Below are 25,010 nucleotides of genomic sequence, written 5' to 3' on the forward strand. Positions count from 1 at the left end.
ATTTGTTAATAGGTTCTCTGAACATACCTCCTACAAAATCTCCCCCTCCCAATTTACTGGCTATTTCAACAACAAAACGTCATTGGCTCACAACATTTAAACATGAAATTTAAGATACTTTGGTCCTTAGGGGACTGGATAGATTCCATAAATTATGTCTAGAAAGACAGGGCAAGCATTTCTACAGTCATTAGGTCTTATTTCTGGTACATAGTTGGTGTTGTAATAGAATAACATAATGCTTTATTCATTCCATAGCTAAAGGCTTACTTCTGCACTTATTTTTTTAATTGATTGTGTTATTATGCTTACACCATTTTGGTGCAACAGATAAAGAACTATTGTAGAATGTAGCTACAACAACCCATCTCCACTCCCAGCTATAATCGCAACATAAGTTATTTACTTAGATTTCACTGAATGTGAGGGAGAGGATAATAAATGTGGTGATAACTGCCCCCATACACAGCATCAGCTCTTGTTTTTTGCAGGCCCTTTGGGCAGATACCCTTGATGAGCCCCTCTCTCAATGAGTCTATCTTCTCATAGCCATTGTCATCAGCTCCTATTGCTAGGGATATCAGAGAATTCTGCCACGGATCTTGGTGAAGATGAATGCCAGTGCATTCGGCCCCCCGAACTCCGTGGTAGAACGGCCTGCCCCCCCGCCCCCCGTGGATCCCCCCCGGGACGAGACTTACCTGGGGCGGCAGCGGCGGTGGCAGCGGCTGCGCTGGCTGGTCTTCCGACCGGCTGCCGCCACCGCCATTTGCAGTCTTGTCGTTGTTGATTTTTTTACAAGACGTGATAGACTACGTAAAGATTTACGTAGCCTATCATGGCTGGGTAAAACAAAAACAAAAACAAAGCCGCCGCCATTTGCGTTCCTTATTTTTGGCTGTCTTAGTCTACGTAAATATTTACGTAGACTATGTCAGCGAAAATAAAGGGGAATGCAAATAGCGTAGCGGGCGCTATTTGCATCCCTTTTTGAGTCGCCGTTTTACCCTACATAAATATTTACGTAGGCTAAAACAGTGAATCAAAAAGGGACACAAATAGCGCCCGCTACGCTATTTGCGTTCCCTTTTATTTTCGCCATCATAGTCTATGTAAATATTTACGTAGACTAAGATGGCGAAAAATAAGGAACACAAATGGCGGCGGCCGTAGCCGCTGCCATTTGTGTACACGGTTTTGTTTTGTTTTTTTACCCAGAGCCCTCCGCAGCCGGAAATCCGGCTGCGAACGGCTCTGGCCTGGGCCTGGCCAGCTGCTCCGTGGAGCTGTAGCAGAGCACAGCCAGCCGTGGAGGATTCCGGGGGGGAGGACTGGATTGCCTTCCCCCCGTCGAGGATTCCGGGGGGAGGGACAGAATGCCTCCCCCCCCACCATCAACATAATCCGCTAAGGTAAGTGACTTTCGTACATCCCTACCTATTGCTCCTTGGCTTCCTTATCATTACTATCACTTTCTTGACAGGCAGAGAACCAGTGAACAATCAGGAGTAGGGATGATGTACAAAAGTGACTTACCTTTCGCGGATTATGTTGATGGTGGGGGGGGAGGCATTCTGTCCCTCCCCCCAGAATCCTGGCCGGGGGGGAGGTGCTCCGTTCTTCCCCCCGGAATCTGTGAATGGCCAGCTGTGCTCTGCGGCAGCTCTGCGGAGCAGCCGGCCAGGCCCGGCCAGGCCAGAGCCGTCCGCAGCCGGATTTCCGGCCGCGGAGGGCTCTGGGTAAAAAAACAACAACCCACGTATGCAAATGGCGGCGGCTATGGCTGCCGCCATTTGTGTTCCTTCTTTTTGGCCTCTTAATCTACGTAAATATTTACGTAGACTATGATGGTGAAAATAAAGGGGAACGCAAATAGCGTAGCGGGCGCTATTTGCGTCCCTTTTTCATTCGCCGTTTTAGCCTACATAAAGCTTTTAGGTGCTACGTAAAGACAGAGCACCTCCCCCCACCGCGGATGCCCCTGTGCAGAGCCAGGTAAGGGATTTGTACATTCCTAGTTACAATGTAGAAGAAGAGGAGCAAGTCCAGAGGACTTATCAGTGGGATCTTGCTGAGGCATGGGCTCTCAGGAAGTGCCCAACCATGCCTACCTCTGATGCCACAACCTAGAAGGAAGAAACGTTATTAATTTACATGTCTGATTTACAACATCCTTAACTAGTTAAATCCAACATCCTCCAACTTGCTACCATGGCTATAGGGGTGCACGAAAGTCACTTACCTGGTCTCGCAGCTTTTCGCGGTGGGGGGGAGGCTCTTCGCTGCTCTCCCCCCGAAGTTCAGGCCACGGGGGGAGGCTTCCCGCCTCGCCTGGCCAAAATTCAGGCCGGGGGGGAGGCTTCCCACCTCGCCCAGCCGAAATTCAGGCCGGGGAGGAGGCGCCTCGCCTCGCCCGGCCGCGAAATAAAAAGTAAAAAAAAAATGCCCCCGTGATAGGCTACGTGATGATTAACGTGGCCTATCATGGCTAGATCTGCAAAGTCAGCCATGATAGGCTACGTTAATCGTCACGTAGCCTATCACGGGGGCGTTTTTTTTTTTTTAGTTTTATTGGAATGGCGGCGGCGGCAGCCGGTCGAAAGATCGGCTGCCGCCCCCGCGCCTGATGAAGACCCGACGAACCGCTGCCGGGACCCGCCGCCGGGAGGGACATTCGGGAAAGGTAAGTCCCGTCCCAGGGGGGTGGGGGGGCAGAGAATTTCTCCCTGAAACGTTTTCGGGGGGCCGAACACGTTGGCGCTCAGCCCCCCGAAGGTTCGGGGAGAAATTCTCCACCAACCCTACATGGCTAGCAACTGCCATTCCCACCAGGCACCATAAAACATGTGCTAAATACAGGGTGCAGTCCTAGTCAAATGTATCCGTGTCTGATTTGTTTAAGGCCAAAGAAAGAAACTTTTTATTATTATTATGCAAAACTATGGGTTAAACTGTGCAAATTGCTGATTTTAGACCTTAATACTACTGGACAATGGCAAGATAAATTGCAAAGGAATATGCAATTCGTTTTTCCTTCAGTGCACATTTAATAAAATAATATAATATCTGAATATTTATATTCTGGGATATGATTAGGAAGTCAAGAGTATCCACTTGTTGCAATTAGAGCTGGGTTTTTATTAGACATAAAATTCTGGGTTTCAGCATGCTAATTTTAAGTGATTTATTATTGTTTATGTAATTAGATGTCGTTTTAAGAAGGATGTGGGGAGAAACCAACATAATATTAATTAAAATGCTGTGTTGGTATGTGAAGTTTATTTAAAATACAGTGATGACAAGGGTGGTTTTATCTAGCAAAATTTTTCATGTGCTCATAATGATCCATGAGATTTCATTTCCATTGAAGACAGTGGTTTGCATTGGCACTACAGTTACTATGGTAATGAGTGCTTCAGCATAAGAATATTCCCTTAATTGGAATTAATATCAATTTTGCTGCCTTTAAGAACGATTTCATTACCAGGAATGTTCAACCTTCATAAAAAGGACTAAAACAAAGGCACAAATTTGCTTTTTCAACAATTGTGTGGGTTTGTGGATTTTTTTTAATCCCCAACCAACATCTTAGAAAGGGTGCGTAACACAAAATGACTCTTGAAGGCCAAGTCAAATGACCACACTAATGTGCTAATAATGTTGGTTGAGTGGGTTCCTGAACAATTTGGTATGTGTGTGTGATGGCCTCCCTCCCTCTCTCTCACACATGGTATGCACTTTGCTTGCAGAAGATCCCTAGTTCAATCCCTGTATAGGGATGTAGGAAAGTCACTTACCTTTCAGCGAAATTGATTTAAGGTGGGGGGGAAGGCGCTCCGTCCCTCCCCCTGAAATTCTGGCTGGGGGGGAGGCGCTCCGTCCCTCCCCCCGAAATTCTGCCTGGCCAGCTCTGCTCCGCAGGGATTCTGCAGAGCCGCCGGCCGGCTCCGCCAGCGGCCGGACATAGGGATGTACAAAAGTCACTTACTTTTTCACAGCTTGGCTTCGCGGTGGGGGGGAGGCACTTCGCTTCTCCCCCCAAAGTTAAGGCGAGGGGGGGGAGGCGTCTTGCCTCGCCCGGCCAAAATTCAGGCCGGGGGGGGAGGCGCCCTGCCTCGCCCGGCCGAAATTCAGGCCGGGGAGAAGCGCCCCATCTCCCCGGCCGCGAAACAAAAAGTGAAAAAAAACAACAACCCGTGATAGGCTACTTAACGATTAACGTAGCCTATCACGGCTAGATTCCCAAAGTCAGCCTGGACAGGCTATGTTAATCGTCACGTAGCCTATCACGGGTGACTTTGGGAAAAAAAAAAGTGCGTACGCAAATGGCGGCGGCCCATGGCACCACCATTTGCGTTCTTTATTTTGGCATGTCTAGTCTACGTAAAGATTTACGTAGACTACAGCGAAAATAAGGGCAACACAAATAGCTTGTTAAAAAAACAATGCGCATATGCAAATGGCGGCGCCCATGGGCGCTGCCATTTGCGTTCCTTATTTTAAACATCTTAGTCTACGTAAACATTTACGTAGACTAAGACGGCGAAAATAAGGGGAATGCAAATAGCATAGATGCTACACTATTTGCGTTCCCCTTATTTTCGCCGTCGTAGTCTATGTAAATGTTTACGTAGACTAAGACGTGTCAAAATAAGGAACACAAATGGCGGCACCCATGGGTGCCGCCATTTGCGTATGTGCTTTTTTTCCCTTTTAAATCAGCCGTTATAGGCAACGTAAACATTTACGTAGCCTATCACGGTGTTCTTTAAAAATCTAGCCGTGATAGGCTATGTAAATCTTTACGTAGCCTACCATGTTCTTGTTTTTTTTTTAACTGTAAATGGTGGCGGCGGCAGCCGGTTCAAAGACCGGCCGCCGCAGCCGCTGCCGCCGAACCGCCGCCAAACTGCCGCCGAAGCCACCGCCGCCAGGAAGATCTGCCCAAGGTAAGTCCTGTCCTGGGGGCGGGGTGGGGGGGCAGACCGTTTCGCCACCAATTTTGGGGGCTGAATGTGCTGGCATTCGGCCTCCCCGAGATTCGTGGTGAAATTCTCTGACATCCCTACCCTGTTATCCCAAGTTAAAAGGATCAGGGATCAGGTACTGGAAAAAGACCTCTGCTGGAGAGCTGCTTCCAATCAGAGTCACAAGACTAGGCTAGATGGATAGGGAAGTTGGATACATTTATCAGGTTTGAATTTTTGTATGAACTTACCAAATTCAGACCTACCAAACCAATAAGTGAATCAGAACACATTTGTACACAAAAAACAGTACTTTTCAGAATTTTGCGATCTGGTTCTCAGTTCAAAAAATGCACACAAGAATATCTCAAGGAAAACTGCACAGAAAAACACATGCATTAGGAAAAGTACACAAAAATGTTTTATATTAGGGGAATGTACTTGCAAAAACAGTGGGCATTGTATAAAAATGTGTATTTTTATACGCATATTGTCTAATGTGTCTATAAAAATACATATATTAGGGAAAATGCGCACAGAAATTAGTACAAATTTTCACACAGATTTTTTTGGGGAAATGTTGCTGTGTTTGCAGACTCATGCAAATGTAGGCAGAAATGAACTTGCATTCTGGGAAAAGAGAAATTTGGTGAAACTGCACCCATCCATAGCCTTGGTATGATATAGTTTCCTGCTCTGGTTCTTAGACACATTTACTATGCTATTTCTCAAGGTATATTGAGGAATTTTGAAGTGGTATGATAAATGTGGGCTGAGTTATGAGCTTGACATGTAGTGGAAGAATCATCACAAGCCAAACTTCAAACTGGTTCACTTTTACTACATCACCAACTTGGTGACATCAAGTGGTCTGTACTGAAGACATGTTATTGGGCTACAGACTCTTACAGACATGACTTTAGTCTTATTTTTGGTGATCTTTGAACACAGGCTGTGTGATTTAACTTCCTGACTTGCTTCCCTTTTGTAGAACAGCACTACTAGGGTAGGGGTGTGTGTGGCTAATTTCTCTCTCTTCATATTTTTATGTTTTATGTTGAGATAGGAGCCATCATGCATGGCACTTGTTCTAAACCCTATTCTTGACCCAATTCTACATAGATTGGAAATTCTTTACTGTAGAAAGTGTATAGATTTAAAGTGCAATGCTATACATTTTTACTCAGAACCAAACTCCACTGTGTTCAACAGGAGCTAGTTCTAGGTAAGTGTGCATAGGATTGCAGCCTTATAGCCGAATCTGATGCATGTTTATTCAGAAGTAAGTCTCACTGGTTTGAATACAGCTTGCTCAAAAGTAAGTGTGTATATGATTGATGGTGAAGAATAGAATTCTTATTTTGACAGTAGAAATATCCAGTATACAGCTGTTTTTGTTGGAGATACACAAAAAGAACTATGGAGAAGGATGGAAGCTTCAAGCCAAGATAGGGAAAGTGGAGTGCTTGGTACTAAAAGGGAACATAGATGTAGCGGACAATGTTGAGAAGCATTTGGATGCTGTCATGGACTGACAACACCCTATTCTGTGAGTGGAAGGGGGAACAGGTGAAATAACGTGCCCCCACTCCTTTTTGCCTTTCTCTTCCTATGACCTTTTCCAGTGCCACCAGATGAAATCTTTTTCTCTCTGGCTGCCTCCACCAAACCAGCCATATACTCTTTGGGCCCTCCATCCAAAACCTCACAAAGTCTCAAAGAGCTAAGTTTAAATTTCACTAAAGAAAAATGTTAATAGGAAGAAGTTTTCAAATTGGAATGGATACACATACACCACAATGCAAAAAGCCATCAGCAATATGGTAATAAAACAACCAGGGATAAATACATCTAACCTGTGTCACCATGGGCATCCACTCATAAGGGCAAGTGGGTGCAACTGATGTCATTCTAAGTGCAGCAATAGTGGTTGCTATGCTGTGCCTGCCCCATCTATCTCTACTTTCAGTTTCCAGACACACGGGCCAGGTTCAGGTAGGGATGGCAGAGAATTCTGCCACGGATTCCAGTGAGGCCGGAATCCAGCCTCACTGTAATCCGTGGCGGAATTCTCTGCCATCCCTACCTGAACCTGGCCCATGTGGCCCATGTGGCCCTCCGGAATCTGTGGCAGAACAGCCTCCTGCCCCCCTGCCCCACAATCCCGCGGAATCCCCCGGGATGGAACTTACCTGGGACAGATGCGGCGGATTCGGTGGTGGCGGTTCCGGCAGCGGCGGCTCCGGTGGCAGCAGCTGGTCTCCTGGCCGGCTGCGGCTGGGCTGCTGCAGCCGCTATTGGCATCCTTCGAGCTGTGATAGGCTACGTAAGTCTTTACGTAGCCTATCACGGCTGGGCAAAAAAAAAAACAGCGTATGCAAATGGCGGCTATGGCGGCAGCCATTTGTGTTCCCTATTTTTCGCTGTTCTAGCCTACGTAAATATTTATGTAGGCAATTACGGCGAAAAAAAGGGAACCGCAAATAGCATAGTGGGCACTATTTGCGTTCTTTCTTTTTTTCCCACTGTTTTATCCTACATAAATATTTACATAGGCTTTAATGGTGAAAAAAAAGAGAAACACAAATGGCACCCACTACGCTATTTACGGTTCCCTTTGTTTTTGCCGTAATTGCCTACGTAAATATTTACATAAGCTAGAATGGTGAAAAATAGGGAACACAAATGGCGGCGACCGTAGCCGCCGCCATTTGCGTATGCCGTTGTGGATTTTTTGCCCAACCGTGATAGGCTACATAAAGACTTATGTAGCCTATCACAGCTGCCTGGCTGGACGCAAATGGCAGCCACTACAGCAGTCGCTATTTGTGTCCGCACCAGCCAGTCCGTGGCCGGAAATCCGGCTGTGGACAGCCCTGGCCGGCTGCTCCATGGAGCTGCTGCGGAGCAGAGCCGGCCAGGCAGGATTCCGGGGGGGGGACCAGATTGCCTCCTGCCCGTCGAGGATTCTGGGGGGAGGGGCTCCGCCCCTCCCCACCACCACGAACACAATCCACAAAAAGGTAAGTGACTTTCGTACATCTGATCGTAGGCAGCAATGATTGTAGGCAGAAATGCCAACTGATCGTAGGCAGCAATGCAATTCATTAAGGGTTAGAACAGGCTGGTGTGTGTGTGTGAGAGAGAGAGATAGCTGTAGATATGAATGTGCGCACACACACACACACACAGACAAACTATATATACACACATGCGCACACACACAAACCTGACATTTTTAGCTCTCGCAGGATGCCCAAGTAGGGATGTACAAAAGTCACTTACCTTTTCGCAGCTTGGCTTCGCGGTGGGGGGGAGGCACTTCTCTCCCCCCCCAAAGTTCAGGAGAAGGGGGGGAGGCTTCCCGCCTCGCCCGGCTGAAATTCAGGCCGGGGGGAAGGCTTTCCGCCTCGCCCGGCCGAAATTCAGGCCAGGGAGAAGCGCCCCGTCTCCCCAGCCGCGAAACAAAAAGTAAAAAAAAAGACCCCCTGATAGGCTACGTAAATCATCACATAGCCTATCACGGGTGACTTTGAAAAAAAAAAAAAGCGCGTACGCAAATGGCAGCGGCCCATGGGCACCGCCATTTGTGTTCCTTATTTTAGCACGTCTAGTCTACGTAAAGATTTACGTAGACTACGGCGAAAATACGGGCAACGCAAATAGCGTGCCCTTATTTTCGCCGTAGTCTACATAAATCTTTACATAGACTAGACATGCTAAAATAAGGAACGCAAATGGCAGCGCCCATGGGCCGCTGCCATTTGCGTACGTGCTTTTTTTTTTTTCAAAGTCACCCGTGATAGGCTACGTGACAATTTACGTAGCCTATCACGGCTGTTTTTGGAAATCTAGCCGTGATAGGCTACGTGAATCATTACGTAGCCTATCACGAGTGGTTTTTTTTTTTTACTTTAGTTTTTTTTTTTTGCAATGGCGGCGGCAGCAGCCGGTCGGGAGACCGGCCTCCGCCCCCGCCCGCACCGAACCACCGCCAGGACCCGCCGCCGGGAGGGACATTCGCCAAAGGTAAGTCCCGTCCCGGGGGAGCGGGAGGGCAGAGAATTTCACAGCTGATTTCGGGGGGCCGAATGCGTTGGCGCTCGGCCCCCCGAAGATTCGGGGAGAAATTCTCCGCCATCCCTATGCCCAAGTGGAACCTACTTTTAAAAAAGGTTACATTTAAACTCCAATACACACGGGCTACAGATACCATTCTATTTTAAAAACTATACCTATAACATTAGCAATATTACAATTTAATAATCAACCTTACATTTCGATATCATATCATCAGTCTTATAGCAAGGAAGCAGGCCTAGAATTCATTCCCAGTAACCATATATTGCCCTTACGTTAAAATATAATAGTAATAATAAAGCTTAACAGTTTAACCAACCAAAAATCTTACTAAGTAGTCTTATAGTAATGATAATAATGATAATAATTATTATAATAATAAGATGCAATTATAATGTTATATAAAAATAAAGCTTGGAAGCAACCTTACAACTATCAGTGATATATTTTATACTAGATATATAAATGAGTGTGCACAATATACCCTCAAACAATATATTTGAATACATTTGCGTGGCGCCTTTACCATGATAAGCTATGTAAATACTTACGTAGCCTATCACGGAAAAGAGCAGGGGTGCAAATGGCGTAGCGGCCGCCAATTGCGTCCCTGTTCTTTGCCGTGATAGGCTACATAAATACTTACGTAGCCTATCACGGCTTCAAGGACTCAAATGGCGGCTGTAGCAGCCTGGCCACAGCTGGCCGGGAGACCAGCTGCCGCTGCTGCTGCCAGAGCCGCCGCCGGAGCCGCTGCCACATCCGCTGCAGGTAAGTTCCGTCCCGGGGGGATTCCGTGGAGTGGCGGGGGGTGGGAGGCCATTCCACCACGGATTCTGGAGGGCCGGATTCTAAAGAATCCATCCTCACTGGAATCTGTGGCGGAATTCACTGACATCCCTATCCCTATGTGTGTGTGTGTTTTTAATCTTTCACTCCAAAGTTTTATTGAATATATCACTCTTCTGCATTAGTCTTGTCCAAATCCCAGGATCTTCTTCTCCTCTTTGTAGGCTTCTAAATGTCATAGAATATCATAGCAACAAAGAGCACATGTGTGCATGAATTACAATCACAAACTGCTCTGCAGCTTTGCCCCCCTTATGAAAAATTCCAGTGGACACCCATGTATGTCCCTATTTTATCTAACTCTCTTCCAAATAATATCTTATAGGGATGTACAGATTCCCCACCATCCGTTCCAGTGGGGAATCTGCAGGGGGGGGGAGGCGATCTGTTCCTCACCCCAGAATCCTCATGGAGCGGCTCCACTCTGCGAGGATTCTGCAGAGCCAAGGGCTGCCCCGTTCCACTGTCTGCATGCCCCGGATTCCCCCATTTTTTTTCCAGCTCCCCAAACTTACATAAATAATTCCATAAGTACTGCCAGAAAATCCTTTTTGCACGCCCACAGTCAGCCTCTGTAAGCCTCGGGTCATAGGGAAAATGCCTATTTATTTTTGTAAATAGGGTAAAGCCCTTCACGGGGATTCCCCACACAACTTCCGGTCACCTGACCTCACCTGAGCTCACCACATCTGTCCTGACTTCACTGGACCTCACCAGACCTCACCAGACCTGACCTGACGTCACCTCACCTCAGCTGACCTCACCTCACCTGATCTCAGCTCACTTCCACAGACAATAAACAGAAAAGATGCAGGATTTCGGTGGACTTCGCAACTCAGCCCCAGTAAAAGAAAGCCTCGGGTCACAGGGAAAATGCCTATCATAAAAAGAGTAAAGCTCTTCGTGTTTTTCTTCCATTTCCAATTTATGGATTTCTTTTCATTGTTATTTTCATAAAATCCGCCATTCGGTGGACAAAAACAAAAAGGGTCCGCGTGAGCTCCGGTCTGGGTCGACTGGGCCGCCCCGTTCCAAGGAGGATTCCACGGAATGGATTTGTCAGATTTGATCTCATTTAAAATTTGTGTGGAATCCACTGACATCCCTAACTTAGGGTGCAATCCTATGTTAATAGTTGGCAGCCTCTGAAGTTGGAGGCTGCTGAGTATCCTAATACAGGGCAGCCAGAGCACAGAGGCAATCCTTTCCTCCATGCCCCACCCACCCTGCATTTTTGCTAGATGGGTGATTTCACCTGTCTGGCTGTGGCACTTTGGAGTGGGAGGGAAGGAGGCTGGGATGAGCACAGTAATGCGGCTTCCCCAGTCTCCTCCCCTCTCCTCACCCCTGGGACCACCCTCTTTTTCCTGTCTCTACACTCAGGTTTCCAAGCATAGTGAAGTAGCCAGCACAGTACCTGGTGGACGGGGTGGGGGCTTGCCAAGCTGCATTTGGGGGGTGTGAGCGGGGGGGGAAGTCCAACTGACTTCCAGACCCAGTCAGATGCCCACACAAGATCCCTACCTCCTTCTCGTAGAACCAAAGCTGCTACTGCAGTGATGATGAGGGAAGCAATTAATGAGACCTCTTCAAGTAAAGTTTTTGGCAGGTCTAGGTGGTAGGATGCCTGAAAATTTAGGGTGTTTGTGAATCTGTGTACTACTTTACTGCACATGCTCCAAATAGAGATGGCGGAGAATTTCTCCCCGAAACTTTGGGGGGCCGAGCGCCAACGTGTTCGGCCCCCCGAACAAGTTTCGGGGAGAAATCCTCCACACACACCCTGCCCCCCGCGCCCCCCCGGGACGGGACTTACCTTCGCCGAATGTCCTTCCCGGGGGCGGGTCCGGCCGGCGGTTCGGCGAGTGTTCGTGCGGGGCAGGAGCAGCAGCCGGTCTTTCGACTGGCTGCCGCTGCCGCCATTCCAATAAAAGAAAAAAAACGCCCCCGTGATAGGCTATGTGACGATTAACGTAGCCTATCACGGCTAGATTTGCAAAGTCAGCCGTGATAGGCTACGTAAATCGTTACGTAGCCTATCACGAGTGACTTAAAAAAAAAAAAGCGCGTACGGATAATGGCGGCCCCCATAGGGAGCCGCCATTCCTGTTCCTTATTTGGTCGCTGTAGTCTACATAAAGATTTACGTAGACTACAGCGACCAAATAAGGAACGCGAATGGCGGCTCCCTATGGGGGCCGCCATTAGCGTACGTGCTTTTTTTTTTTTTAAGTCACCCGTGATAGGCTACGTGACGATTAACGTAGCCTATCATGGCTGACTTTGCAGATCTAGCCGTGATAGGCTACGTTAATTGTCATGTAGCCTATCACGGGGGCGTTTTTTAAAAAAAAAAAAACTTTCGAGTTCGCGGCCGGGCGAGGCGGGAAGCCTCCCCCCAGCCTGAATTTCGGCCGGGACGAGGCGGGAAGACTCTCCCCCCGGCCTGAACTTCACGGGGGAGCAGCGAAGCACCTCCCCCCCACCGTGAACAAGCTTCGACAAAAGGTAAGTGACTTTCGTCCACCCCTAGCTCCAAAGCTCACAATCGATTCTGAACTTATTAATAACGAATTTGCAAGACATCAATTTAGGCTCGCTATGAAGTTGAGCACTGTGAACATACAAGTTTCAGCCAACAAGCTGACTATGAAATTCAGCAGCACCACTACTCAGAAGTAAGCTTCATTGTACCTAACAGATTTAGGGTGCAATACTATCAAGTTAGGTGGCTGCCTCCAAACCTGGAGGCGGTCGTCTATCCCATGCAGGGCAGGAACAGTGTGGAGGGGATCTTCCCCTCCATGCTTCAGCCACCCTGCATTCGTGGCTAGACAGCCGATTTCGGCTGTCTAGCCATGGGAAGTCGGAGCGGGGGTGCAGCAGATGCCGGATGATGCATAGGAAGTGTTGGAAAGGCACTTCTGCCCTCCCCACCCGACCCTGGCACCAGAAATGCCCCATTTTTGCTGCTCTGCACTGCTCTTATGAGCATGGGGTACAGGGCTGATCTGCGCAGCCTATGAGGCAGTGCAGAAGGGGTTGGAGGTGAGAGGATTGCATCCAGACTCCCTTGTAAAATGTGTAGAACTGCAGGCTTATTTATTACATTTGTACCTTGTCCTTCCTTGAAGAGTCATTTAGCCTAACAACACCCTTTAGGCTTAAACTGAGAAAGGCACTCTTGCTTAATTTATTTTTATTTTATTATTTTATTTTATTCACTACATTTCTACATCACCCATTTGCTGAAGCTCTCTGGGCAGTTTACAAGACAAAGCTTTAAACCATAAAATACAATCACACAGTAAAACATGATATAAAATCATAAGTTTAAAGCAGACTAAAGCCAAAGTAGCAACCAAGATAAAAGCTAGCATCAATGCAAAGATCTAAAAATGCACTAACAGACTTTTAAAAACTAATGGGCTAAAAACCCTGGGAAAATAAAATGGTCTCCACCAGGCACTGAAAAGACCCTGCAAGACTCTCTGTAGAGGTCATTCCACAACTGGAGTGCCACCACTGAAAAGGCCTTCTGCTTAGGTGAAACCACCTGTTTCACCTCATTCAGTGGAGAAGGGCCCTTGAGGATGCTCTTAGGGACCGGCACATATGTATGGAAGGAGACAATCCTTCAGGTAGCATGGCCCTAAGCCATTTAGGACTTCGTAACTTAATACCCATGTTGAATGATCCGAGCATATCTCCTACAACTGTCAAAGTCATATGAACATTTATTTAGCTATATGGACTGCTTATATTAACATATATCTTTGAAATGGAAGGATTAAATATCTCCCCCTGCCCCTGCTTTGCGTTCTTTTTCCCCTACATGAAGGGGATTACTGTGTTAATGATGACTGTGTAATGAAATGCTTTACGAATCTCTCCATGAATCTCGAGGAGGCCAAATGCCAGCACATTCGGCCCCCCGAAATTGGTGGAGAAACGGTCTCCCCCCCCCCCGGGACGGGACTTACCTTGTTTGAATGTCCCTGGCGGCGGAGGCTCTAGTGGCGGTTCAGTGGCGGTTCGGCGGTGGTTTGGTGGCGGCGGCCGGTCTTCTGACCGGCTGCCACTGCTGCCATTTCCAAGTAAAAAAACAAACAAACAAACGTGATAGGCTACGTAAAGATTTACATAGCCTATCATGGCTAGATTTTTAAAAAACACCGTGATAGGCTACGTAAATGTTTACGTAGCCTATCACGGCTGACTTTGAGGAAAAAAAAAAGCGCGTACGCAAATGGCGGTGCCCATATTTTGGCACGTGTAGTCTACGTAAACATTTACGTCAACTATGGCGAAAATAAGGGCAACGCAAATAGCTGTTTACGTAGTAATAAATGTAATTACGTAATAAATGTTTATGTAGACTACACGTGCCAAAATAAGGAATGCAAATGGTGGTGCCCATGGGCGCCGCCATTTGCGTACGCGCTTTTTTTTTAAGTCAGCCATGATAGGCTATGTAAACATTTACGTAGCCTATCATGGCTGACTGCAGGGTAGGGATGGTGGAGAATTTCTCCCCGAAACTTCGAGGGGCCGAGCGCCAACGTGTTCGGCCCCCCGAACAAGTTTCGGGGAGAAATCCTCCGCCCCCCCTGCCCCCCGCCCCCCCCGGGACGGGACTTACCTTCCCTGAATGTCCCTCCCGGCGGCGGGTCCGGCTGGCGGTTCGTCGGGTGTTCGAGCGGGGCGGGAACAGCAGCCGGTCTTTCGACCAGCTGCCGCCCCCGCCATTGCAATAAAAGAAAAAAAAAAAGGCCCCTGATAGGCTACGTGACGATTCACGTAGCCTATCACGGCTAGATTTGCAAAGTCAGCCATGATAGGCTACGTGAATCGTCACGTAGCCTATCACAGGTGACTTAAAAAAAAAAAAAAAGTGTTTACGGATAATGGCGGCCCCCATAGGGAGCCGCCATTCCCGTTCCTTATTTGGTGGCTGTAGTCTATGTAAATGTTTACGTAGACTACAGCAACTAAATAAGGAACGCGAATGGCGGCTCCCTATGGGGGCCGCCATTCGCGTACGCGCTTTTTTTTTTTTTTTTTAAAGTCACCCGTGATAGGCTACGTGACGATTCACGTAGACTATCACGGCTGACTTTGCAGATCTAGCCGTGATAGGCTACGTGAATCGTCACGTAGCCTATCAGGGGGCGTTTTTTTTTTCTTTTTACTTCCGCGTTGGCGGCCGGGAGAGGCGAGGTGCCTCCTCCCCGGCCTGAATTTCGGCCGGGCGAGGCGGGAAGCCTCCTCCCCCAGCCTGAACTTCGCGGGGGGAGCAGCGAAGCGCTCCCCCCCACCGCGAACAAGCTGCGAGAAAAGGTAAGTGACTTTTGTCCAACCCTACTGCAGGGACTCAAACGGCGGTGGCTACGGCCGCTGCCATTTGCATCCCAGCAGGAGACGAGGTTTCGCGGCCGGAGGGACGGGGTGCCTCCCCCCTGGCCAGAATTTCAGCAGGGAGGGACGGGGCGCCTCCCCCCCGGCCAGAATTTCAGCGGGGAGGGACGGGGCACCTCCCCCCCACCGCGAATCAAGCTTAGGGATCAGGTAAGGGACTTTCGTACATCCCTATTATGATTCTCCCCCATTTTTTGCTTTGCTGTTGTTGTGTTGCAAATAATTTAAATAAATAAATAAATACCAACCCTTTTGAATTTGGCCTGGAAATGGGCCAGCGGTCCGTGCAGATCATAAAGCACTGGCATAAAATGATCATATTGTCCAGGTCCTGTTAACAATCTTGCTGCCCTATTTTGGACCAGCTGAAGCTTCCAGACTTTTTCAAAGGCAGCCCCACATATAATGCATTGCAGTCATCCAAATGAGAGGGTCCCAGAGGGAGGATAACTGTACTTAAGCCTATCTCTGTCCAAATAGGATCAGATTCTACATATCAGCCGAAGTTGATCAAAGTGCTCCATGCCACCGAGGCTGCCTGTGCCTCCAATAAGTAAGCTTCTAGGAACCTGGACCTCAGTTGCCTGTATCTGAAGCCAACACTCAAGCCATTATACCACACCAGCCCTATTTGCTTGGGTTACAGAAATATATATTATGATTTGCCAGGATTTACTTAGAAGTTTCTGAAGCGGTGAAAACATGCACTATATGTCCAACACCCTGAAATGAAAGTGTTTTACATATTTTAAATTTTGGAGCCCCAAATAAACATGGCATATGGACAATATAGACTCCACCAGGAAAATCAACAGTATAGTTGGCTTTAAGGGAACAGGTTGTCATGTGAGTTTGGAAACATGGCAGATGAAATGACTTGAGATAAGCTCATTGTAAACAGTTATGCCTCACATTAGAGAATGCCTACTGCTTGAATCAGATCAGACATTAGAGAAATCCATAACCATTGCTACTGAAATTGAGGCAGCTAAGGCAAAGGCAAAAGTAATGCGTCTGAAACAGTCCACATCATATATCCCATAACAAACAGGAGAAAAAGAAAGGTGGGCAATAAGTTATGAAATCAACTCCAATGACCAACAATTGGAGTGTCATGGAAATAGCACACTCTAGTGTCATTCTCTCCAGCTCCCATCAGGTTCAGCCATTGGGAAGATTTACCTCACACAGGATGGGGATCCAGGAAGCTGATGCTCTGTTCATGTAGACATTTTTATCACTTGATGACTACAACACCAAGTGGTGACTTATAGGTGAAAGAAAGCACCCCTTCCTTTGCTCCCTGCCCCACCCATTATTTTCCAGTCCAGCCACTGTGTCTGTCTAGAATGTAAACTGTTCATGTGCCTAATCCTACTCACTTTCAGACTATAGCTAACCAGCAGAAATAAAGAGGATTTCTAAAGCATAGTGAAATGGTTGAGTTTGTCTAAAATTCACCTCTGGATCCATCTACAACTCCCAACTCCTACAATGCCCAGCCAGGGTAGCAGGATGTGGAAGGCTGGTCTAGGATTCTTACTAGTGTGGGGATAAATATCCCCCTGCAGCTTTGTGGGGCCATTTTCCCCCATAAAGGGGTAGTTTTCAGGAAATTTCAGGGGGATTAGATGAATGCTATAAATTTTCAGTTGGGGGATTTACCATTATTTAAAATATGGCAGCAGTGGGTTTGCTACCTTTTTTTTTATTTAACATGAACAATAGCTTTACTGCCGCTTCAAGCAATGGTGGAGCTGCAATCATAGCAGCCCAGGAACATTCCTACTTGGTGAAGAATGGTCCAATGGGAATGATGCAACATCTTGTTGTAGCATTGTTCTCAGGGTTATTGGGTTTTTTTGGAGGGGGGGATGACCAATGGGGCCACCATCTCCCCCCCCCAAGAATGCCCATGGGAATGACACCATGTCATTATGTAGGATGGTTCCCATTGTTAGGCAGTTCTGGGGCAAAGGAGAATACAGCTGGGCTGCTCTGCTTACAGATCTGCCTGCACTTGAACCAACAGCACTTTTTTTAGTTCTTATTAAAAAACAAAGAAAGGAAATGTAGAAAACCCTCTGCTGCTGATCTTAAATAATGATGGCACCCCCTCGAAAAATTGGAAAATCAGCATCTGCCCAACCATCGAAGATTACAATAACCCAACCCAATGGCCAGAACTGATGACAAAGCAAGCATTAAATAGTTTTGCCCACCATGTGCAATAAGATTACTTTCAAGCAATTGCCCATGGATTGGCAGTTGGCACCTATGACAGACCTTGGGTCTAAAAGCCATAGGACTAGAAGGAATTTCTCCTCACTTCAAATGGATTAGCGATTGTTACATGTATGTACGTGGGTCATTATCTCTTGTGTGGTATGGTTTGCACCAGGATGGGTTATCTAAAGTTATTTCTTCTGCCCTGCCCTATGGTACACCTGCTTTTTGCTTGTGCTGTATCAAGTTATGATTGTACATACTCATCCATGGGACATTGTGGATAGTCTTGCTTTGCAGTAGAGAGTTAGATTAGATGGTCATGTAAAGTGTTCCAGTGTTCTAATTCTATGATATTCACATAACTAACACTCAGAGCATGTTTTAGTTAGGCCACAATTATCACCCTGTTGCCCAAACTTTAGAAATCCTCAAGTGGTTTTACATTTAGTGAAGGCTGCAATATTTATGAGTATTATTAATATTACTGAATGTATCAGAATAGCATCTAGAAAATCCAATTAAGACTGAGTCCCATTGTGCTAAAGAATACAAATATACCACTGTGGGCACTGTAGGAAGAAAAGATGAGCACAGATGCCATGGTTTTATTAATTTAGAGGACTATCGAAGGGACACCCAATTAAGCTTACTAGGGCAAGAACTCAGGTTCACATTAGCAGGAAGGTTGTTCTCAGAAATTGAAATTTCTAGGCATGTTTGCTTCTCCTGCTGTTGCTGAATCATAGCAGGAATCAGGTTAAGGAGATGCAAGGTACAAAGGGACTGCTTGGCATAGAGGTAGAGCTGATATATGATTCAATGGAGGACTTCTATTGGGCTGCACTCTGGCTGACCCACTGAGGCAGATGCTCAAAATATCAAAAGGTTTCTGGTTGCTCTTACTTCAAAGTCAGCCCCCCCACCCCAATCTGCAAGCAAGCACTCTTAAAGTGCTTGTGTTCACACATAATTGGCTCACTCTGTCACCTAGAGGTAAATCAAGGACAAACCAGTGACATTTGAAGAAAAAAAAATGTATACACACAAATACAGAACTTGTAACAAGATTGAAATGACCCGGTGGCAATCTTAAATCTTGAGGCACAAATGCCAATATCCTGTAAAACAGTCAGAGATTGGAAAATGGGGCAAAGTATGGGAGGTCAAAAGTACATTTTGGCTCTTTTTACAAGATATCAAACAGAAGATACATAATATCAAGTAAACATGTGACAAAATCCTTAGAGTCACTAGTCACTAGTAACTGGACATTCCCATTCAAAGTAATGTGAGCTTCCATTGTCCCAATCAACAAAATCATTGCTCCTCCTATTCCAGTACTAAATTCACTTTAGGAAGAAAGAAGAGAAGTTGTATCTTGGGTTGTATCTAATGATGCCATTCTGTGAGTGAAAAGCTTCTACCACTTGTGGAAACCCTGGGCAGTATCCTGTTCAGCACTAGCACTAATGTAAATTACATTCTGCTGCCACTAGCACAATGCCAGTCATGTATGCTGGTGTTATAGAAATCCATTGTGCCAGCAAACACTACTGCCATTAGGAATGGTGCAGGCACTTGATTGGGTCTGGGATAGGCATGGCGGAGAATTCCGCCACGGATTTCAATGAGGCTGAATGCACTGGCATTCACTGGAATCCCCCCTGGGACGAAGCTTACCTGTGGTGGATGTTCCGGCGGCAGCTCCGGCGGTGGCTCCGGGGGTGGCGGCAGCTGGTCTCTCCATAGTGGCTGCCATTTGCGTCCTGCCAGGCTGCCGTGATAGGCTACGTAAGTATCTATGTAGCCTATCACAGCAAAGAGCAGGGGCGCAAACGGCGGCCACTACGCCATTTGCGGGCTGCCTTTGCCGTGATAGGCTACATAAATATGTAGCCTATCACGGAAAGAGCGGCTGTGCAAATGGCGTAGCAGCTGCCGTTGGCACCCCTGCTCTTTGCCATGATAGGCTACATAAATACCTATGTAGCCTATCACAGCAGCCTGGCAGGATGCAAATGGTGGCCACTATGGTAGCCGCCATTTGCGTCTGCAGCAGCTGGCCATGGCCGGAACTCTGGCTGCGGATGTCCCTGGTCAGCGGCTCCACGGTGCCACTGCGGAGAAGAGCTGGTCCAGGGAGGATTCTGGGGGGAGGGACGGAGCGCCTCCCCACCACCGCAAATCCAAGCTGCGAAAAGGTAAGTGACTTTTGCACATCCCTAGTCTGGGAGTCTGGTGAATCCCCCCTGGCCTCACACAACCAAGTTCCACCCACCAAGAACCTGCCCCAATCAAGTCCCCCCACACACACTTGCTGAGCCTCCTGCACTCACCCTGAACCCATCTGCGAGCACTGCAAGCACCATTTTGTGAAAGAAAATGGTGGTCGCAAATATGCACACATCTAGTCTTATGCAAAATGGTGTCATGAATGCCTGATATACACAAGGTTATGGGAGTAAATGGGCCAATTACTCCTGTAATCTTGTGTATATCAGCCATTCAGAGCACCATTTTGCGTAAGACTAGATGTGCGCACATTTGCAATCACCATTTTCTTTCACAAAATGGTTCTTGCAGTGCTTATGGATGGGTCTAGGGTGAGTGCAGGTGGCTTGGTGAGCAGAGGGAGCTCGAGCACATGCCTGGAGGACCCAAACTGTGGGGTGTCCGTCCAACTGCCATTGCCCAAAAGGTAGCTTATGCTAGCCCAACATAATTTACATTAGCACTAATGCTAAATAGGATTGTTGTTGTTTAATCATTAAGTCGTGTCTGACTCTTCATGACCCCATGGGCCATAGCACGAAAAGGCCTTCCTGTCCTCCGCTCTCTCCCAGAGCGTGCTCCAGTTCATATTCATTGCATCGGTGATGCTATCTAGCCATCTCATCCTTTGCCGTCCCCTTCTCTTTTTGCCTTCAGTCTTTCCCAGCATCAAGGTCTTTTCCAGGGACTTTTCTCTTTGCATTAGGTGGCCAAAATATTCGAGCTTCAGCTTCAGTATCTGTCTTTCCAATGAGCAGTCAGGGTTGATTTCCTTTAGGATTGACTGATTTGACCTCCTTGCAGTCCAGGGAACTCGTAAGAGTCATCTCCAGCACCATAGTTCAAAAGCATCAATTCTTCAGTGCTCAGCCTTCCTTATAGTCCAGCTCTCACAGCCATACATTACTAATGGGAAAACCATAGCTTTGATTAGACGGACCTTTGTTGGCAAGGTGATGTCTCTGCTTCTTACTATGCTGTCTAGGTTTGCCATAGCTTTCCTCCCAAGGAGCAAGCGTCTTTTAATTTCATGGCTACAGTCACCGTCTGCGGTGATCTTGGAGCCCCAGAAACTAAAATCTGTCACAGCTTCCATTTCTTCCCCTTCTATATGCCAGGAAGTGATGGGGCCAGATGCCATGATCTTAGTTTTTTTAATGTTGAGGTTCAAACCAGCTTTTGCACTCTCCTCTTTCACTCTCAACAAGAGGCTCTTTAGATCCTCTTCGCTTTCTGCCATTAGAGTGGTATCGTCTGTGAATCTGAGGTTGTTGATAATTCTCATGGCAATCTTAATTCCGACCTGTGATTCATCCAACCCAGAGTTTCTCCTGATGTACTCTGCATATAAGTTAAATAAGCAGGGCGACAATACGCAGCCTTGTCATACTCCTTTCCCAATTTTGAACCAATCGGTTGTTCCATGTCTGGTTCTTACTGTTCCTTCTTGGCCCTCGTACAGGTTTCTCAGGAGACAGGTAAGGTGGTCTGGTACTCCCATGTCTTAAAGAATTTGCCACAGTTTGTTGTGATCCACACAATCAAAGGCTTTAGCGTAGTCAATGAAGCAGAAATAGATGTTTTTCTGGAATTCTCTTGCTTTCTCCATGATGCAACGAATGTTGGCGATTTGATCTCTCGTTCCTCTGCCTCTTTGAAACCCAGCTTGTACTTCGGGTAGTTCTCGGTTCACATACTGCTGAAGCCTAGCTTGTACAATTTTGAGTATAACCTTGCTGGCATATGAAATGAGCACAATTGTACGGTAGTTTGAACACTCTTTGGCGTTGCCCTTCTTTGGAATTGGAATGTAAACTGACCTTTTCCAGTCTTGTGGCCATTGTTGAGTGTTCCAAATTTGTTGGCATATTGAGTGCAGCACTCTAACAGCATCATCTTTTAGGATTTCAAATAGCTCAGCTGGAATACTCTCATCTCCGCTAGCTTTGTTGTCAGTAATGCTTCCTAAGGCTCACTTGACTCCACTCTCTAGGATGTCTGGCTCAAGTTCAGTGACTACACTATCATGGCTATCAGAGACAGTAAGATCTTTCCTGTATAGTTCTTCTGTGTACTTTTTCCACCTCTTCTTAATCTCATCTGCTTCTGTTGGGTCCCTGCCTTCTTTGTCCTTTATCATGCCCATCTTTGCACAAAACGTTCCCTTGAGATCTCCGATTTTCTTGAAAAGATCTCTAGTCTTTCCTATTCTATTGTTTTCCTTGATTTCTTTGCATTGTTCATTTAAGAAGGCCTTCTTGTCTCTCCTTGCTATCCTCTGGAACTCTGCATTCAGTTGGATATATCTTCCTCTTTCTCCCTTGCTTTTCACTTCCCTTCTTTCCTCAGCTACTTGTAAAGCCTCATCAGACAGCCACTTGGCTTTCATGCATTTCTTTTTCTTTGGGATGTATTTCGTTGCTGCCTCCTGAACAATGTTACGGACCTCCGTCCATAGTTCCTCAGACACTCTGTCTATCAGTTCTAATCCCTGAAATCTATTCCTCACCTCCACTGTATATTCATAAGGGATATGATTGAGGTCATACCTGAATGGTTTAGTGGTTTTCCCTATGGTCTTCAATTTAAGCCGAAATTTTGCAACAAGAAGCTTATGATCTGAGCCACAGTCAGCTCCTGGTCTTGTTTTTACCGACTGTATATAGCTTCTCCATCTTTGGCTGCAAAGTACATAATCAATCTGATTTCGATATTGACCATCTGGTGATGTCCATGTGTAGAGTCGCCTCTTGTGCTGTTGGAAAAGAGTGTTTGCTATGATCAGGATGTTCTCTTGGCAGAACTCTATTAGCTTTTGTCGTGCTTCATTTTGTACACCAAGGCCATGCTTGCCTGTTATCCCGGTGACTTCTTGACTTCCTACTTTAGCATTCCAATCCCCTATGATGTAAAGGACATCTTTTTTTGGTGTTAGTTCTAGAAGGTGTTGTAGGTCTTCATAGAACCTATCAACCTCAGCTTCTTCGGCCTCAGTGGTTGGGGCATAGACTTGAATTACTGTGATGTTGAATGGTTTGCCTTGGATTCATACTGAGATCATTCTATCGTTTTTGAGATTGTACCCCAGTACTGCTTTTCCCACCCTTTTGTTGACTATGAGTGCTACTCCACTTCTTCTAAGGGATTCTTGCCCACAGTAGTAGATATGATGGTCACCTGAATCAAATTCGCCCATGCTTGTCCATTCTAGTTCGCCGATTCCCAAGATGTCGATGTTCAATCTTGCCATCTCATGTTTGACCACCTCCAGCTTACTTTGATTTATTGATCTTACATTCCAGGTTCCTAAACAATATTGTTCTTTACAGCATCGGACTTTCTTTTCACCACCAGACACATCCACAGCTGAGTGTCCTTTTGGCTTTCGCCCAGCCACTTCACTCTTTCTGGTGCTACTTGGAAATTCCCTCTGCTCTTCCCCAGTAGTATATTGGACACCTTCCGACCTGAGGAGCTCATCTTCCAGCGTCATTTCTTTTAGCCTTGTGATACATTCCATGGGGGTTTCTTGGCAAGAATACTGGAGTGGGTTGCCATTTCCTTCTCCAGTGGACCACATTTTGTCAGAACTCTCCACCATGACCTGTCCGTCTTGGGTGGCCCTGCATGGCATAGCTTCTGGCTTCACTGAGTTACACTAGCCCTTTTGTCACAACAAGGCAGTGATCATCAAATCTAATACATTGATTCCATTTGTGCAAGCCATTGCTCAAGTTACTGCAAGTTACTTCACAAGGCATTCCCAAAAGCTGGTACACAATCAGTTCCACAAGCCATTTCACATACCCTGTTTCCCCTAATATAACTCATCTTTGCATGTTATTTTCTCTAGTATATCCATTTTTTGTTGTGCTTTCCCATAATATACCAATTTTGTACACTTCTTTAAAAAAAAACCAAAAAAAAACACCAAAACACACATCTGAAGACCTGCATTGCAAAATCCAGAGAAGGGCAAACACTGAAGAATAAGTGTGGTTTGGTTTGCATATTGATTCAGGAAGTCCAGCTGTGTTAAGTTTGCATTGAAATGTGAACCAAACAAATGTCTCCCCCAACCCTAGTATATCTGAAGAAATGTGCATGAAAATGTGTAGAAATATTGATGTGGATTGCAAACTAATACAGAAAAGGGATGCAGCAAAGTTAAGACCAGAAATATGAGAAACTGAGAGAAACCAAAACTGACAGATTCATCCATCTCTCATTTTAACTATTCTACTGTTTCTGCCTATTTCAAATGACAACCAGCTTCTTCTGGGTCACAGAGCCTGAATTTCTAGAGCCTGATGATGCGTGCCAAGGCCTGATAGCTTCTCCCTAATTAGTTATACTGATAACAAATATGTGTTGGCTATGATCTGCAAATCATGTAGTTACGACATTTGATTTTACATTTTAGATATCTTGTACTGTGACCTTTTAGTAAACAATATCTGGAGGAAGTATCCAGCCATATGTAGCCTGAACTCTCACATTCAGTAGAGGTCTGGAAAATGTACTGTTCTAAGCCATAAACTAATCAGTCTGAAAAAGTGGAAACACAATGTGTGTATGGGGTTGGGGTGCATGCACTGGCCCCACCCCAATGCCTCCATTGTTGCCAGCACTAGCCCCTTTACTCCTGACCTTTGTGCATTCATTACAAAGGTTGGAAGCGGAAAGATGGAGGCAGTGCATGCAGGGATGCTGGGGATGGGGGCAGTGCATGTGTCCTCTACACACTCTGCCCCCCACCCGTGCATTCAGGCCAAATACCTGAATAAGACTTTAGTTTAAAAAATGAAGAATTGTGATACCATGATCAGTCCAATAAAGTTCATTCAATCACATAGAATTACAAGCCCCCTTCAGGCATTCTCAAGGCATGTTCAAACATGCAAGAAGGGGGCACGCTTCCCCCCTCTATTGGCATTCTTGTTGTCCTGTATGCATGAGGGCAACTCTCTGTAGGGGCTTTCCAGGAGATCTGGAAACTGGAGTCCTCCCCATCATAGCATGTTTAAACAACATGCTTTGAGAATGCCTGAGGAGGGCTAAAAAGTGTGCTGAAACTGAGTGGTGTTCCCTTTTGCTCTGTCACCACAGTATTTACCAGTTACTTGCTCTCTCAGCTTTGAATTCCAGAGTGCCCATAATACCCTATACACAGAACCATTTTTTGGCTGTCATTAT

Source organism: Heloderma suspectum, chromosome 3 (genome assembly GCF_057233095.1).
Source record: "Heloderma suspectum isolate Gila_16-S chromosome 3, 16-S_ref, whole genome shotgun sequence".
Lineage (NCBI taxonomy): Eukaryota > Metazoa > Chordata > Lepidosauria > Squamata > Helodermatidae > Heloderma > Heloderma suspectum.